At 42.2% G+C, this 15,085-nt stretch overlaps 1 long non-coding RNA gene across 1 annotated transcript; it reads left to right on the top strand.

The window, feature by feature from the left end:
• Positions 1-12,347: 12,347 nt before the first annotated feature.
• LOC132078806 (uncharacterized) lies at positions 12,348-14,721 on the top strand. The gene is made up of 3 exons (XR_009419298.1): positions 12,348-12,593; positions 13,218-13,281; positions 13,979-14,721. It is a non-coding gene; the product is annotated as an uncharacterized LOC132078806 (long non-coding RNA).
• The last annotated feature ends 364 nt before the right edge of the window (positions 14,722-15,085 follow it).

The raw sequence follows: 15,085 nt of genomic DNA, 5'->3' as shown, positions 1-15,085 counted from the left end.
TGCCGTAAAGCGCGACTGTCGTAAAAGGTGCCGTAAAGCACGACTGTCGTAAAGACAGCCGTAAAGCGCGACTGTCGTAAAAGGTGCCGTAAAGCGCGACTGTCGTAAAACCGGCCGTAAAGCGCGACTGTCGTAAAAGGTGCCGTAAAGCGCGACTGTCGTAAAAGGTGCCGTAAAGCGCGACTGTCGTAAAATCGGCCGTAAAGCGCGACTGTCGTAAAAGGTGCCGTAAAGCGCGACTGTCGTAAAAGGTGTCGTAAAGCGCGACTGTCGTAAAATCGGCCGTAAAGCGCGACTGTCGTAAAAGGTGCCGTAAAGCGCGACTGTCGTAAAAGGTGCCGTAAAGCGCGACTGTCGTAAAAGGCGCCGTAAAGCGCGACTGTCGTAAAAGGTGCCGTAAAGCGCGACTGTCGTAAAACCGGCCGTAAAGCGCGACTGTCGTAAAATCGGCCGTAAAGCGCGACTGTCGTAAAAGGTGCCGTAAAGCGCGACTGTCGTAAAATCGGCCGTAAAGCGCGACTGTCGTAAAAGGTGCCGTAAAGCGCGACTGTCGTAAAAGGTGCCGTAAAGCGCGACTGTCGTAAAATCGGCCGTAAAGCGCGACTGTCGTAAAAGGTGCCGTAAAGCGCGACTGTCGTAAAAGGTGCCGTAAAGCGCGACTGTCGTAAAAGGCGCCGTAAAGCGCGACTGTCGTAAAATCGGCCGTAAAGCGCGACTGTCGTAAAACCGGCCGTAAAGCGCGACTGTCGTAAAATCGGCCGTAAAGCGCGACTGTCGTAAAACCGGCCGTAAAGCGCGACTGTCGTAAAAGGTGCCGTAAAGCGCGACTGTCGTAAAATCGGCCGTAAAGCGCGACTGTCGTAAAAGGTGCCGTAAAGCGCGACTGTCGTAAAAGGTGCCGTAAAGCACGACTGTCGTAAAGACAGCCGTAAAGCGCGACTGTCGTAAAAGGTGCCGTAAAGCGCGACTGTCGTAAAACCGGCCGTAAAGCGCGACTGTCGTAAAAGGTGCCGTAAAGCGCGACTGTCGTAAAAGGTGCCGTAAAGCGCGACTGTCGTAAAATCGGCCGTAAAGCGCGACTGTCGTAAAACCGGCCGTAAAGCGCGACTGTCGTAAAATCGGCCGTAAAGCGCGACTGTCGTAAAAGGTGCCGTAAAGCGCGACTGTCGTAAAATCGGCCGTAAAGCGCGACTGTCGTAAAACCGGCCGTAAAGCGCGACTGTCGTAAAATCGGCTGTAAAGCGCGACTGTCGTAAAAGGTGCCGTAAAGCGCGACTGTCGTAAAAGGCGCCGTAAAGCGCGACTGTCGTAAAAGGTGCCGTAAAGCGCGACTGTCGTAAAAGGTGCCGTAAAGCGCGACTGTCGTAAAATCGGCCGTAAAGCGCGACTGTCGTAAAAGGTGTCGTAAAGCGCGACTGTCGTAAAAGGTGCCGTAAAGCGCGACTGTCGTAAAAGGTGCCGTAAAGCGCGACTGTCGTAAAAGGTGTCGTAAAGCGCGACTGTCGTAAAAGGCGCCGTAAAGCGCGACTGTCGTAAAAGGTGCCGTAAAGCGCGACTGTCGTAAAACCGGCCGTAAAGCGCGACTGTCGTAAAATCGGCCGTAAAGCGCGACTGTCGTAAAAGGTGCCGTAAAGCGCGACTGTCGTAAAATCGGCCGTAAAGCGCGACTGTCGTAAAAGGTGCCGTAAAGCGCGACTGTCGTAAAAGGTGCCGTAAAGCGCGACTGTCGTAAAATCGGCCGTAAAGCGCGACTGTCGTAAAAGGTGCCGTAAAGCGCGACTGTCGTAAAAGGTGCCGTAAAGCACGACTGTCGTAAAGACAGCCGTAAAGCGCGACTGTCGTAAAAGGTGCCGTAAAGCGCGACTGTCGTACAGACAGCCGGAAAGCGCGACTGTCGTAAAAGGCCCTAGGTAGGTTCTAGATACAGTTCTAGGTCTAGTTCTAGGTGCGTTCTAGGTATGTTCTAGATGTAGTTCCGTACACTGAATATGGTCTGGGTGCGGTCTAGATTACGTTATAGGTGCGTTCTAGACTGCGTTCTAGGTACGCTCTAGAGCGCGTTCTAGGTATGTTCTAGAGCGCGTTCTAGATTGTGTTCTAGACTGCGTTCTAGATTGCGTTCTAGGTGTGTTCTAGAGCGCGGTCTACATATGTTCTAGATTTCGTTCTAGGTACGTTCTAGGTGCGTTCTAGGGCGCGTTCTAGGTGTGTTCTAGAGCGCGTTCTAGATTGCGTTCTAGGTGTGTTCTAGAACGCGTTCTAGATTGCGTTCTAGGTGTGTTCTAGAGCGCGGTCTACATATGTTCTAGATTTCGTTCTAGGTGCGTTCTAGGGCGCGTTCTAGGGCGCGTTCTAGGTGTGTTCTAGAACGCGTTCTAGATTGCGTTCTAGGTGTGTTCTAGAGCGCGGTCTACATATGTTCTAGATTTCGTTCTAGGTGCGTTCTAGGGCGCGTTCTAGGGCGCGTTCTAGGTATGTTCTAGAACGCGTTCTAGATTGCGTTCTAGGTGTGTTCTAGAGCGCGGTCTACATATGTTCTAGATTTCGTTCTAGGTGCGTTCTAGGGCGCGTTCTAGGGCGCGTTCTAGGTGTGTTCTAGAACGCGTTCTAGATTGCGTTCTAGGTGTGTTCTAGAGCGCGGTCTACATATGTTCTAGATTTCGTTCTAGGTGCGTTCTAGGGCGCGTTCTAGGGCGCGTTCTAGGTGTGTTCTAGAACGCGTTCTAGATTGCGTTCTAGGTGTGTTCTAGAGCGCGGTCTACATATGTTCTAGATTTCGTTCTAGGTGCGTTCTAGGGCGCGTTCTAGGGCGCGTTCTAGGTGTGTTCTAGAACGCGTTCTAGATTGCGTTCTAGGTGTGTTCTCGATTGCGTTCTAGGTGTGTTCTAGAGCGCGTTCTAGGTGTGTTCTAGAGCGCGTTATGGAGCGCGTTATAGCTATGTTCTAGATTCCGTTCTAGGTGGGCGCTAGATTGTGTTCTAGGCACGTTCTAGACTCTAAATTGCGGTCTAGATTGCTTTGTATTAGGCTCTAGATTTGCGTTCTAGGTGCGTTCTAGACATGTTCTAGACTCTATGAATCTTTGTAGATTGTGTTCTAGGTGTGTTCTGGGTTCCGTTCTAGATACAGTTCTAGGTACGTTCCAGAATGTTATGTTCTGTATATGTACTAGATATGTATTCAGTATGCTTCCAGATACGGTTCTAGGTATGGCTCTATGTTATATAGAATTATGTATAATATATATTCATAATATATAATACATACAATATATAATTCTATATAATCTATATAATACTATATATAAAGTATATATTCTATTTACAAATATTAATTAGTTTCACTCCAAGTATGAATTGAATTTGGCTGCTCAGTCATGCAACAAGCCGGTCCTTCATCTGAATGGATGTGCTTGCTTGAATGCTTGCCAGTGCCTGATGGCTGGAAGGCAAATGAAACTTTCCCTCACAAAACTGTGCAGTGGTATCATGGGTTGACTGGCAAAAAATAATGTATTTTCCTATGCCCGTTTGAGTTACTGATGATTATTTTCAGATTCAGAATAGAAGCATAAATTGTCAAAGCAAAATACCAGGTGAGAATTCTCTGAGGAAGAAGGAAAAGCCAGGCGTTTTTATAATCCCTAAAAGTTTGTGTTTTGAAGAATCCAAACATAAACTTAACTCTTGAGCATTTATGTTTATACAATTCATTGTACTCACAGGAAATAACATTAGGAATTGATTACTGCTGGTATCACCCCCTTCATAGCTGTGTGGACTAAGTTGATTCCAGTCATGTACAGAACTTGTGGCATTTTACTTCTTCAATTGTAATTGTTGTCCCAACCTCAATTTGAACCTGAAATGTCACCAGACTATCCTTTTTAGGTTAAAATAGAAAATAAAATATTGGAGCCTTTTGACTTCAGTAGTCTAACTCTGCTGAGTTTTCAGGATCCATCTGTAAATTAGTTTGGCTTTCAGCTTCCACTGTCCATAACATGTTCACTGTTCATAATTTTAACTTCAGACAGGGAACTGATGTTCAGGCAAAAATGGATGGTTTAACACATAGCTCTATATATAGCTCTAGATATAGCTCTAGATATATAGAATTAGATATAATATATATTAATAATATATAATATATAAAATATATAATTATATATAACAATAGATATAATATTATCTATAAAGTATATATTCTATATAAGATATATTTCTATGAATACTATATATTTATATACATATTTTCAACTGCTTCTCAGATGAAAATGATTCAAGAACACTCCTCTTTCCAGACCAGTGACAAAATTGGATTTTCAGCAGAACAAAACACATGTGAGCTCTCAGGTGGGGAGCTCCTGAGTCCTGAGCCCCCAGCTGATTCCAGTGCTGCCTTCTGTCTAATCCCAGCCTGTGTTGGCAACCTGCCCTCCCATTTCAGCAGAAATTCAGAGAGGTGAGCTGGAATCACTGGGCACAGCACAGTGGCTGGAGCTCATCAGCCTGTTCCATACAGAAACCAGCTCTAGCAGAGTTATTCTGCTCCTGTGGTGTGCTCAGCTGGGCTGAGGTGAATCAGTCTGTTTGAATGGATTGCCTGGGAGCATCATGCAGTAATAGTCTCAAAGTGCATTGTCACCATATCCTTACCTGCTCAAGGAAAATTCCCTGGAGCTTTGAGTGCTAAGAACATGGAGTGCATGGAGGAATGGTTTCCTTCAGGCTCTCTGGTTTCCCAATATGTTTTTGGTGGCGACTGGTTCATGGAGAGGATGAGAAACAAGTATGATGTTCTATAGAAGAAGGTTTATTAGTTCTGTTGGTCTCTGACTATATTTCTGTTATTCATCTGTTTTAGTTAGTAATTGGACAGGTCACCTGTGCATAGGACTGGGAGTTGTTATAACTCCTCTAGGTGAGGCTGTAGCATGTTTCTTCAATCCTTGGCATAGAGAGGAGTCAATACCATGTTATTTAATGGAGGCTGAAGAGTGTTTGTGCTCCTAAAGTATTTGAGACAAGGAAGATCCTGTCCATAGTGATTTGATAAAGGACAGGGATCCTACCCTTTCTGTCTGTCAGTGCTGACTCACATGTGTTTGTTATTTGCACCATACCACTGCCTGTGTAGCTCTTAAGACCCCCTTAGGCATCCAGACACAGTCTGTATCTCAAACAGCCTAAAAATTCAATGATGGGATGAATTCTTTTGGAGACTATTTTTCTCTTATTAGGTTCCTATCTCAAGTGAACAAACTGCTTGATTTACAGCACTGTTGTTTGAGAGGTTCCCTTGTGTAGCTGAAGATTCGTGTAATTGCTACTTTGCAGCAAATAAACATTTCTCTGGTTCAAACTGCAATTTGACTATTTCTGCTGTGTAGAGCCCATTATCAGAGCCTTGATGAGGCGCAGAACAGATTTGGATGAAAATGATGAGATTTGGATGAAATGGCCCTCCATCAGGGCAGGCTACAAAGATCCTCCTCTTTGAGGTATTGGCCCTTTTGATGCATAAAATGCATGAAAATTTGCTTGAAAAGTGCAAGTTGATGAGTAAAAGAGAATTCACAGTAATTGTAGTGAAATGAAAAAAGAAAACAAGGCAAAAGCATTGGAAAGAATATGTTTAATTGCATGTAATTACTTGATGTGGGTTTCAGTCAGGGAAAAAAGGAGAAAGGAACATGCTAAATAGCGCTGGTGTGGCAATTACTCTTTGATGATTTTCTCAAATGACTGAACTTTGTGTATTATTAAAAAAAATAAAGATACAGCAACAACAAAAACAAAAAAAAACCCCAACCAGGAAAACCACACACACTACTTTATGTTGTAAGAACTTTGCTGTATCAGTCAAAATGCTCTGCCACGTCTTTCACCTCATGATTTTTGCATGTATAGACAAAATGAACTTTGTTTCCTGGTAATGCTGTGTCAACATGCTAGGTGGGATGCAAGTTTAATAGTTTTAACTATCAGGGTGTGAGTTAAAACATTGCCTGGGTTATCTGATAGCCTAAGCACTTTGAGATGGAGCTTCTCAGTTGAACAATTTTTTGACATGCCACGTTTGCTGACAAACAAATCTGAACAAGTTGCAGTCTGGTGAAATAAAAATACAAGAGAAGCAGAAATAGAGGTCCAATAGAGGTGGGACAAGGTTCCTAGCACTAATTCAAATGGTTTTGTCTCTAAACAAGTAATCAGACTGTGGTGGTGTTTGAGGGTCCCCAGGACAAGGGAAGAAATGACATCTGATAATACCTCATCTTCCCTGAGGAGGCTTCCAGTAAGGAAAGGACAAATGCGGGAGTCTGGGGCTTCCCTTCTGGGAAATTGAAAATCGAGGAAGAAAACTAGATAGGGACAAAGAAAACTGATGCTATCCTTCTGCTAACAGAACTGAAGTCATAAATGAATTTAGGACTGGTTCTCAGCATCTTTTAGGATTCTGTCAATGCACCTGTGACTGAGACTGGCAGTGATTTTCCCAGGTACAAAAGTACAACTTCATTTCAATGTGAAGGATTAGTCAAGGTCCAGCGGTATTTTGCTTGGGAAAAAATTCTGCCTGCTATATCTGCACCAGAACAGGCTTATTGGTGGAATTCTTTTCTGCAGATGTGGCAATTTTTGGGGGGGCTGTTTTTGGTCCTAATCTGGATTATTTCTTCTGGTTTTTGTGATAACTTTCACAGATAGGCAGGTAACTGGTAGTATTCTCCCAGTCTAAGTAGGTTTCTAGGAAAATGGAGTAGTAATAAAAAAGTAGGCATAGCAAGCTAAGGAAAGAAAAGACCTGTAGCCTTTTTTTTTATTTCACTGTGATGGAACACCACTCAGCTGAGTAGGGAAATATTGTCCAGTTCAGACTGTAATTGAGTGGAATCTGGCTTATTTGGGGCTGAACACAAAAGTGAGGATAAATCAAGGAATTAACAAGACCAAGAGAACAGACTCTACTTTCCAAATCCCAGAGTGCCAGTGCTGGAAAGTTTATTGTAATGGAATTTCAAGCCAGGATTTCCAGGCTCAGGAGGTTTAGTTATTTTGGATGCATTTCAGATCAGCAGTGCCTGCTTGGCATGCTGTCTGCTCCTGTTGCAGCATTTAGTTTTGTGACAGGTTCTGTGTGAGAAACAAGAATGGCCCATATCAGCACACCTTGGCAGCTTTATTTCAGCTGTAGCATTTTCAAGGAGAAGTTTCACAGCTGTTATTCCTTGTAACCCTGGGCCGGTGTCTTTGCTTGAAATGGTTGAAAAAGACGTGCAAACTGAAGGCTCTTCCCCATAGAAAGGTGTCAGCTCAGCTGCTGTCGCTCCCAACGTGTGCAGAGTTACAAACACAGAGCCCTGGGGCAGCAATGCCATCAGCTGGCAGTTCAGCAGTTATAATTTACCACAGGGGATGGAATGGTTTTTTTGTGAGGGTTATCTTAGCAAGGCGCTCACTGGGGGACCCATCTGTTTCTGCTCATGTGCTTCCAAGGGTGACGTTTGCTAGCAGGGCCAAAAACCCCCCGGGAAACTGCATGTGAGCACAGTTCTCAGGCGTAACCCATTGTAACTACATTTCCTCCTGTCTGTGATCTGCAGAACTCATCTGATAGGGAGTTTCTTTCCCAGTACTTTGGGTGAGTAGACTCACTAAATCCTACTTCCTCTGTTTCTGCACTAGGGTTCATCCAGCACTGAGTACTGTGGGAATGCGTAAAATCAGAGGGGTTTGGGAAAGCTGCAAAAGGCAGGCCTCAGAGACAGCAGAACTGTGATCAGAGCTGAGCAGCAGCCATGAGATTGGTCAGCAGAAAAACTATTTAAACTGTGGAAAAGCAAGAACAAATGGAACAATGGTCTGTGTATTAACACTTGCCTAGAATAACTCCCTAAGCTACAGAAAGTTTATCTAGCAAGATATTAGGAAGTTCTAGGCTTAATACTGGAGCTCTGTGCATTGTGTTTAAGGCTCACAAGCAGGTATTGTATTTGAAATAAGCAAGCATTGTTTAACCAAAGGTACCTGTGCTTACAGTGGTTGGATAGAGCTACTGTCAATGTGCTTTTGCTTTGTGTGATTGGGCAAAAAACTGATAAAGTGAGTTGTGACATTGAGTTCTTGGTCTGCTGCCTGGGATGTGAGCTGGTGGCATCTTCCCATTGCCGTAACCATGGAATGAGGCTGATGCTGGAAAATCAAACGGCTCAAGGCAGTTCCCAGCAGCCCTGCCCTGTTTGTGATTTGTGCACAGACCCCTGCCAGTGTCAAGTACTTGGCACAGAGCTATGGTGAGAGGCACTGTGAAACTCCTGATCTCCTGCCTTCCTGCTTCCTCCCCATTTCCCTGATCCCTGAAAGCGTTTAGCCATGACAGCACTTCTCTTCACTTTAGCCATGACAGCACTGCACTTCATGTCCTAACAAGTGTTGGTTGCACAGAGGTAGTGCTGAAACTGTTGATGGTGCTGTTATTAGATGACCCCTGACACCAACTAACTGAGAAACTGGACACCATGAATTTCCCATTTCTCCTGAAATCACTTTCTTTCAGAAACCGCTGCACAGTCTTCCACACAACGCATTACTTAAAGGCAGAGATGAGAATTCAGGGAGTGGGGTCTGACTTCCAGCTGAGGTAATTGTGCAAGGCTACTGCCAGGGAAGAAGCGAGGCAATCCTCACTGGATTGAAGGCTGCCTCACAGTGAGCAACCCCTGAACCTGGAGAGAACATCTGAGTGCTTGTTAGGCTGCTGAGAGTTGGGTCTGACAGCTGCTCCTTGTGTGCATAAAGACACAGAAAGCACACAGTCCTGAGGAAGGGAAAGTTGGATGTTAATTGGCTCCGAGTGACTTCTGGTGCCAGGAATGCTCAGTATGGGATGATGCTGGGGATGTAAATGGCAGGAGAGAATTAATTGCATATTGTGAGTGAGGAAGGACTATGGTGCTCAGAAATGAGTTTAGCTTGTTTTGTTGGTTTTCTGGTAATTTTTCTACTTTGGGTTAATTTTGTGGTAGTGATTACGCCTAAATGTTTTTCTAAGTCTGAAATTAGTACTGTGGTTATCTGTTGAAAAAGTTCTTAGTCTCTTATCAGGTTGTTTTTGTATATATATATTTGTATATATTTATTTAAATTAAATAAATATAAGTAAAAAAATATGATACAGAAAATATATATCTATTATTATATTAGAAGGTATTCTCTCTAATATATATAATATCTATGAATAAAATAAATAAAAATATCCATATAAATATCATTAAATTTTGAAAAATAAATTTACTTCCTAAATTTTAAATCTGGTTCAAATAAAGGGGTGTCCTTGGTTTTTATTTGGTTAGAGGCAGGAGTTTTATTTTAAATAATATAAGTAATATAGAAATGTGGATCTTAAGATAGAAATATATAATAAATATATAAAGAGAAATTGCTAAAGTATGAATATAAATTTATATATAAATATATGTAAGTAATATGAAGAGTTGTAGTATAGAATATAAATAACATTATATGGGAATATAAATATAAAAATATGTAAATATAGTTTAAAAGAAAGGGAATGTTTTGGCTTTTATTTAAGTAGAGGCAGGGGTTTTATTTTGAATATTATAAGTGTTAGAGAAGTAAAAATCTTGACGCAGAAATATTTAATCAATGCATAAAAATATGTATAAAATATATAAATAACTACTCGCATCAGATGTAATATAGAATATAAATTTATTTATAACTTGACATTGGTAAAGATAAATGTATAAGTAAGCAATAGACATTAATATACATTATAAATACAAATAGGAATATAAAAATCAGACATAAGGATAAAACATATTTAAATATTTTTTAAAAGAAAGGGTTGGGGTCTTTTTTATTATTGGGTTAGAGGCAGGGTTTTTATTTTAAATAATATTAATGTAGATATTATTGTTATATATTTCTAAATATTGAGATATAAAATCAAGATATAAATATATATATATAAACACAAAATGTAAGTAAATATAAATAATAGGAAGAGATGTAATGGAGAATACAAATAAGAGTATACATTAGTATACATTTTAAATGTAAAAGTGAATATGAACCTGAAAAACAGAATTTTAAAAAATATTTAAATACAGTTGAGAAGACTGAGGTTCTTTTTGGCTTTAATGTGGGTAGAGGCAGGGGTTTTATTTTAAATAATGTAAGTGTTACAGATGTAAAAATCCTAACACAGAAAGATATAATAAATATATAAAGATATGAATAAAAGTATATAAAAATATAAGTAATAGGAACACATGTAACATAGAATATAAATTTATAAATAAATCGCTAAATATAAATGCAAAATCGATCATACATCAGTAAACATTTTAAATATAAATTTGAAAAATTTTTTTCTAAAAAATTTAAATACAGTTGAGATGAAAGGGGGTTTTATTTGCCATGTATGGGGTAGAGGCAGGGGTTTTATTTTGAGTACTGTGAGTGTTACAGAAGTAAAAATCCTAACAGAAATATATACTTACTATGTAAAAATATGTATAAACATATAAAAATAAATTTAAGTTTTAGGGATATATGCAATATGGAATAGAAATGTATTCATAAAAACAAATGTATAAATGGACAGTGTACATCAATATACATTGTAAATAGAAATGTGAATATTAATATGAAAAAAATATTTTTTTAAATATTTAATTTTTTTTTAAAGAAATTGTTGAGGTTTTGTTTTGTTTTGTTCTATTAGATTAGAGGCAGAAGTTTTTTTTTTCCTCTTCCCGGTTGTTTTGGGGCATTTATTTCAGAGCAGTTTTCGGCGGGGATCGCCCCTGTTCTTTTTTGCCGTCTTCGCTGCCCGCAGCCCCGAGGCGCGCTGCGCCCCCGGCTGGGGCGGGCGGCAGTGCTGCCGCCTTGTGGGCAGAGCGCGGTACTGCAGCCCTGCACCGAGAGGCCGCCACCTTGGGAGTGGCGCGTCGCGGATGTCGCGGACTTTTGGTTGACCTTCTCAACAGGGCGGCGAAAAGGGCGGGGAAGTGGAGGACCGGGGTGGGTGTCACTGGACTGCCTGCATGGAATACCGACCCCGGCGCGGCCCCGGTGGTATTTTCTGTGACGTTTCAAGTGTACCCGACACATGCTGTGGTCTCAGCGGCGCCGCGGGCGGGCGTATTTCGGCGGGTTTGTGACAGGCATGTGGGGAAACGCCTCGCTGTGCCGGGGTCCTCTGACAGCCGCTTTCCCGCCCTGAGGGAGCCGAGCCGGGCCGAATTGTTCCGAAGAGCCGAAGAGCCGAGTGTGGGCGAAAACAGCCGAGTTTCCCCGAAGAGCCGAGTGTAGCCGAAAACAGCCGAGTTTCACCGAAGAGCCGAGTGTGGCCGAAAATAGCCGAGTTTCACCGAAGAGCCGAGTGTGGCCGAACACAGCCGACTTGAGACGAAGAGCCGAGTGTAGCCGAACACAGCCGACTTGAGACGAAGAGCCGATGATAGCCGAGTGTAACCGATAGCCGACTGTAGCCGACATTGGCCGCATTTAGACAAAGAGCCGAATATGACCGACTTTAGCCCAACCGGGCCGAGTTCAGCCGAAGAGCCGGAAAAGCCGAATTTAGACGAAAAGCCGAACCGAAACGATTTTAGACCTAAGCCGAACCAAGCCTAATTTAGCCGAGTTTATTTAAACAGAACCGAACGACGCCGCAGCACTCTGCCTGCAGAGCGCCGGTGCAGACGGCAGGGGGCGGTGTATAAAGCGAGTATAAAATATCAACTGTATATAAGAAGGAATAAAAAGCTCTGTGTCATGTGCAGCAGTAGAAAATTTCAGGCTCCCAGGGAATAAATAGTTTTCTTTCAATCATTATAGTTTTGGGTTTTTTTTTACTCCCAGGTAGCCTGAAAGTTACTACTGCTGCTTTTTGATTCTAAAGCTAGGAAGGAAAACCAAGATTACAAATACAAGAAAAAGAAAGGGAAAGGGAAGGGGAAAAAAAGGAAAGGAAAGGAAAGAAAGCAGGAGAGCAGAAGGGAAGGGAAGGGAAAGGGGTGAAAAACAGCGTTAAAAAAAGAAAAAGAGTTGGAGGGGAAAAGAGAGGGCATTCGGGAGGAGCGGTCCTGCCTCAGGTCCTTCCCCGCCCTGGGGCGAAGGAGCCGTTTGATGCCCGGGAGGGACTGCAGCTCCCGGTGGCGGGGGACGGAGCCGTGGCTGTCAGCCCGAGACTCCAACTCCCGGCAGGCCCTGCTGCCGGCGCGGCGTGTGACGCAACGGCTATCGCGGCACATGAGTGGCTACCAGCCCGAGACTCCAACTCCCGGCAGGCCCTGCTGCCGGCGCGACGTGTGCCGCAACGGCCGACGCTGCCCGGGATTTTTCTCTAAATCGGCAGTAAATACAGCTGAGTAAAATTAGCTTGGTTTTCTTCCTTCTTTTTTAACTGAATTGTTTTTATTAAAAATACTATTTGAATATGTAGAAAAAGTGGGGATGTCCTGTACTATATCCTAGCTTTTCTTGTTTATAGGGTGCTCAGAAAACATGCGTCCCTTAGAGTCCCTCAGAAAGGTTCTCAGTGCGATCTCTACCAAGGTATGTATTTACTAATAAGTGATCCCTTTAGATATTTGCCTGTGTACCTTTTCCTGTAATTCAGAGCTTGCGTTCTGTGGGTTTTATGATAAACCTGTAAAATATGTAAGAATGCTTTTGCAAGTCTGAATCGTTGAAGGCAGCAGTAAGTGGATTTAGAGCCTGTTCTTGACCAGACAACGGGAAAAAGTGTGACTTTGATGCTGAACTTGTTTTTTTCATTTTTCATTTGACTTGTCTGGAATGATTTAGGAATAGAGAGAGCTAGAAAAAGAGAGAAATAGAATTGATTATTGAGCACTCCTCAAATGCTCACCACGATTCAGTGTAGAGCCGAAGTGAAGGGTGATGGAACAGAGCTCTGTGCTTTAGAAGGAAATAAATTTAAACCTGACCTCCGCACAGAGTCTCACTAACTTCTTTTGTTTTAAAATACAAAATATGATTAGGAAGTGTTGGAAGTTAGTGTTTTGGGAAAGAAACGGCAGTTCCACAGAACATTCCATTTAACAGAGGCTCTGGGAACGATTCATGTTGTAACTGCTGTCACTGCAATCAGTTGGTGGTTCAGCCTTGAAATGTGCACTTGCCCTTCTATAAAGCACTGTTTTGTTTGCCTTTCAGTGCTATGAGTCTTGATAAATTGGAGAAGAGCCCAAGAGAAATTTTTCATCCCTTGATATAAAAGGTAGGAAGTGACTTTTTTTGGTTTGGTTCTTTTTCTTTATTATTTCCTGGAAATAAAAGTAATTAAGTATAGGTACTACTGGTTTGTTTCTTCCAGTAGCAGATGATAACAATAGCAGTAGTAATAGTAAAAATAATAATAGAAATAATAATAATAGCAATGTAATACTACCTAAACTGTCTTTATCCATTGAACTGGCCATTTCAAATCAAAACTTCTAAACACAAATCAAACCATCATCCTCGTAGAATCTTTCACAGCAGTGGGCTATAGATCCTGGTTTTGTTGACAGGATTTATTGGTTCTGGAATAGCAAGAGGGAAGTACAAGCCTAACTACTTCTAGCTCACAGACCCATCCAGTGAATACTGCTTTGTGTTTTGGTGGGCTTGTGATGACTTTGAAATCAATTGCTCATTCCAGTAAAAAAAATTAATGTTTTTTTGAACCTGACAGCAGAAATAACTTTAGGCACCAACTTAATAATAACAGATCACCAATTTAAGTTCATAATTTTATGCTGTACTATCAAAGTTTAAAGGTAAATTTTTACTTATTAGGAGATGGTATAAAGTGTATGTTCCAATGTGTTGGATGTATGCAAAGGTACATACGTACCCGAAAGTCCTTAGAGGAAACAAATTTTTACGTCTGCTGTTTGATTGTTTATCATACAATATTTGGTTTTATTTCCCAGGGATCGGTGAATTTTAACTTTGGAGTCCTCTGTGCTAAGGATGCTCAGCCTACAGATGATGAAATGTTCGGTAATGGTGAGTTTTTCACCTTCTCTTTAATTGCTATGCTGATCTGAATAAGAAAAAAACAAAAGCAAGAGAAAAAAAAAGGATGGTTTATTATTTTTTACGCTGTTATGTTTGTTTCCTCAGTATTTGCTGCAGCTCTGCGAACCCAAGCTTTGGGTTCCTTCTGTCCCACTGGGAGTTGCCCAGTTTGGTTGCATCTGGTGAAATTCACCCTGAGACCTTACAGAGCTAGCTCAAACTACGTGAGAGCCATTTGCAGTTCTCTCCAGACACCTGGAGAATGGGTGATGTTTCTGAGGGTCTGGCAAGTATACTTGTATCAAAACTCAGTCTGTGAAATTTCTGGGGAAAACCCTTCTGTGTCCTGAAGGGTTCAAACTCTGGTGAGGATCCAGTTATCAGGTGCTCACCTGGATGGTTCCAGCTCTTAAAGTGAACACTTGTACTCTTACCCTGTAGTTTACATCTATTGTATTTTTGTTATTTTGCAAGATTTTACGGCTTTGCAAAATATTGTGCATTTCACTCTTTGGAACCTCTCAGATCGTTCTTTGGTGCAGCACCACCTCATGGGACACTTGGCTGCCGTCCTGAAGGGGTTGGTCGCTAGAATTGTAAATCCTGGAGAGTTTGTAAGTCTTCTGTCCCCAGGGAGGTACCATGCTTTGTTTACTTTTGTCCTGTTTGTTAGGCGCTGCTTCTCATTGGAAGTATGAATTTCAAACTACCCTGTTCTTATTTTAACTGTTTTCCTGGTTCTCTCCCTACGGCAGGGAAAGACTCTCGTATCCTTGTCGTCGGGCTCGGTGCTGTCCAAGAAGATGCAGAGACTAAAAAAATCATAAGAAGCAAAATATGACTGCAGGGAAAACAAGCTGGAGAGAACAAAAGGTGATATTGTTATCCTTACCCTGTATTAGAAACATTCGCTGTGCTTTGATGCTGGCAGCTGCCAGGGGCTTGTTAGCTCTTTGTAGGCAGGTGTAGGTGTTCACTTGTAGGTTTTTTCTCTGGACAAGTCAATTCAAACTTTGCTA

Source organism: Ammospiza nelsoni, chromosome 12 (assembly GCF_027579445.1).
Source record: "Ammospiza nelsoni isolate bAmmNel1 chromosome 12, bAmmNel1.pri, whole genome shotgun sequence".
Lineage (NCBI taxonomy): Eukaryota > Metazoa > Chordata > Aves > Passeriformes > Passerellidae > Ammospiza > Ammospiza nelsoni.
The sequence above is the reverse complement of the archived record's forward strand: the minus strand, read 5'-3'. Positions and strand labels throughout refer to the sequence as shown.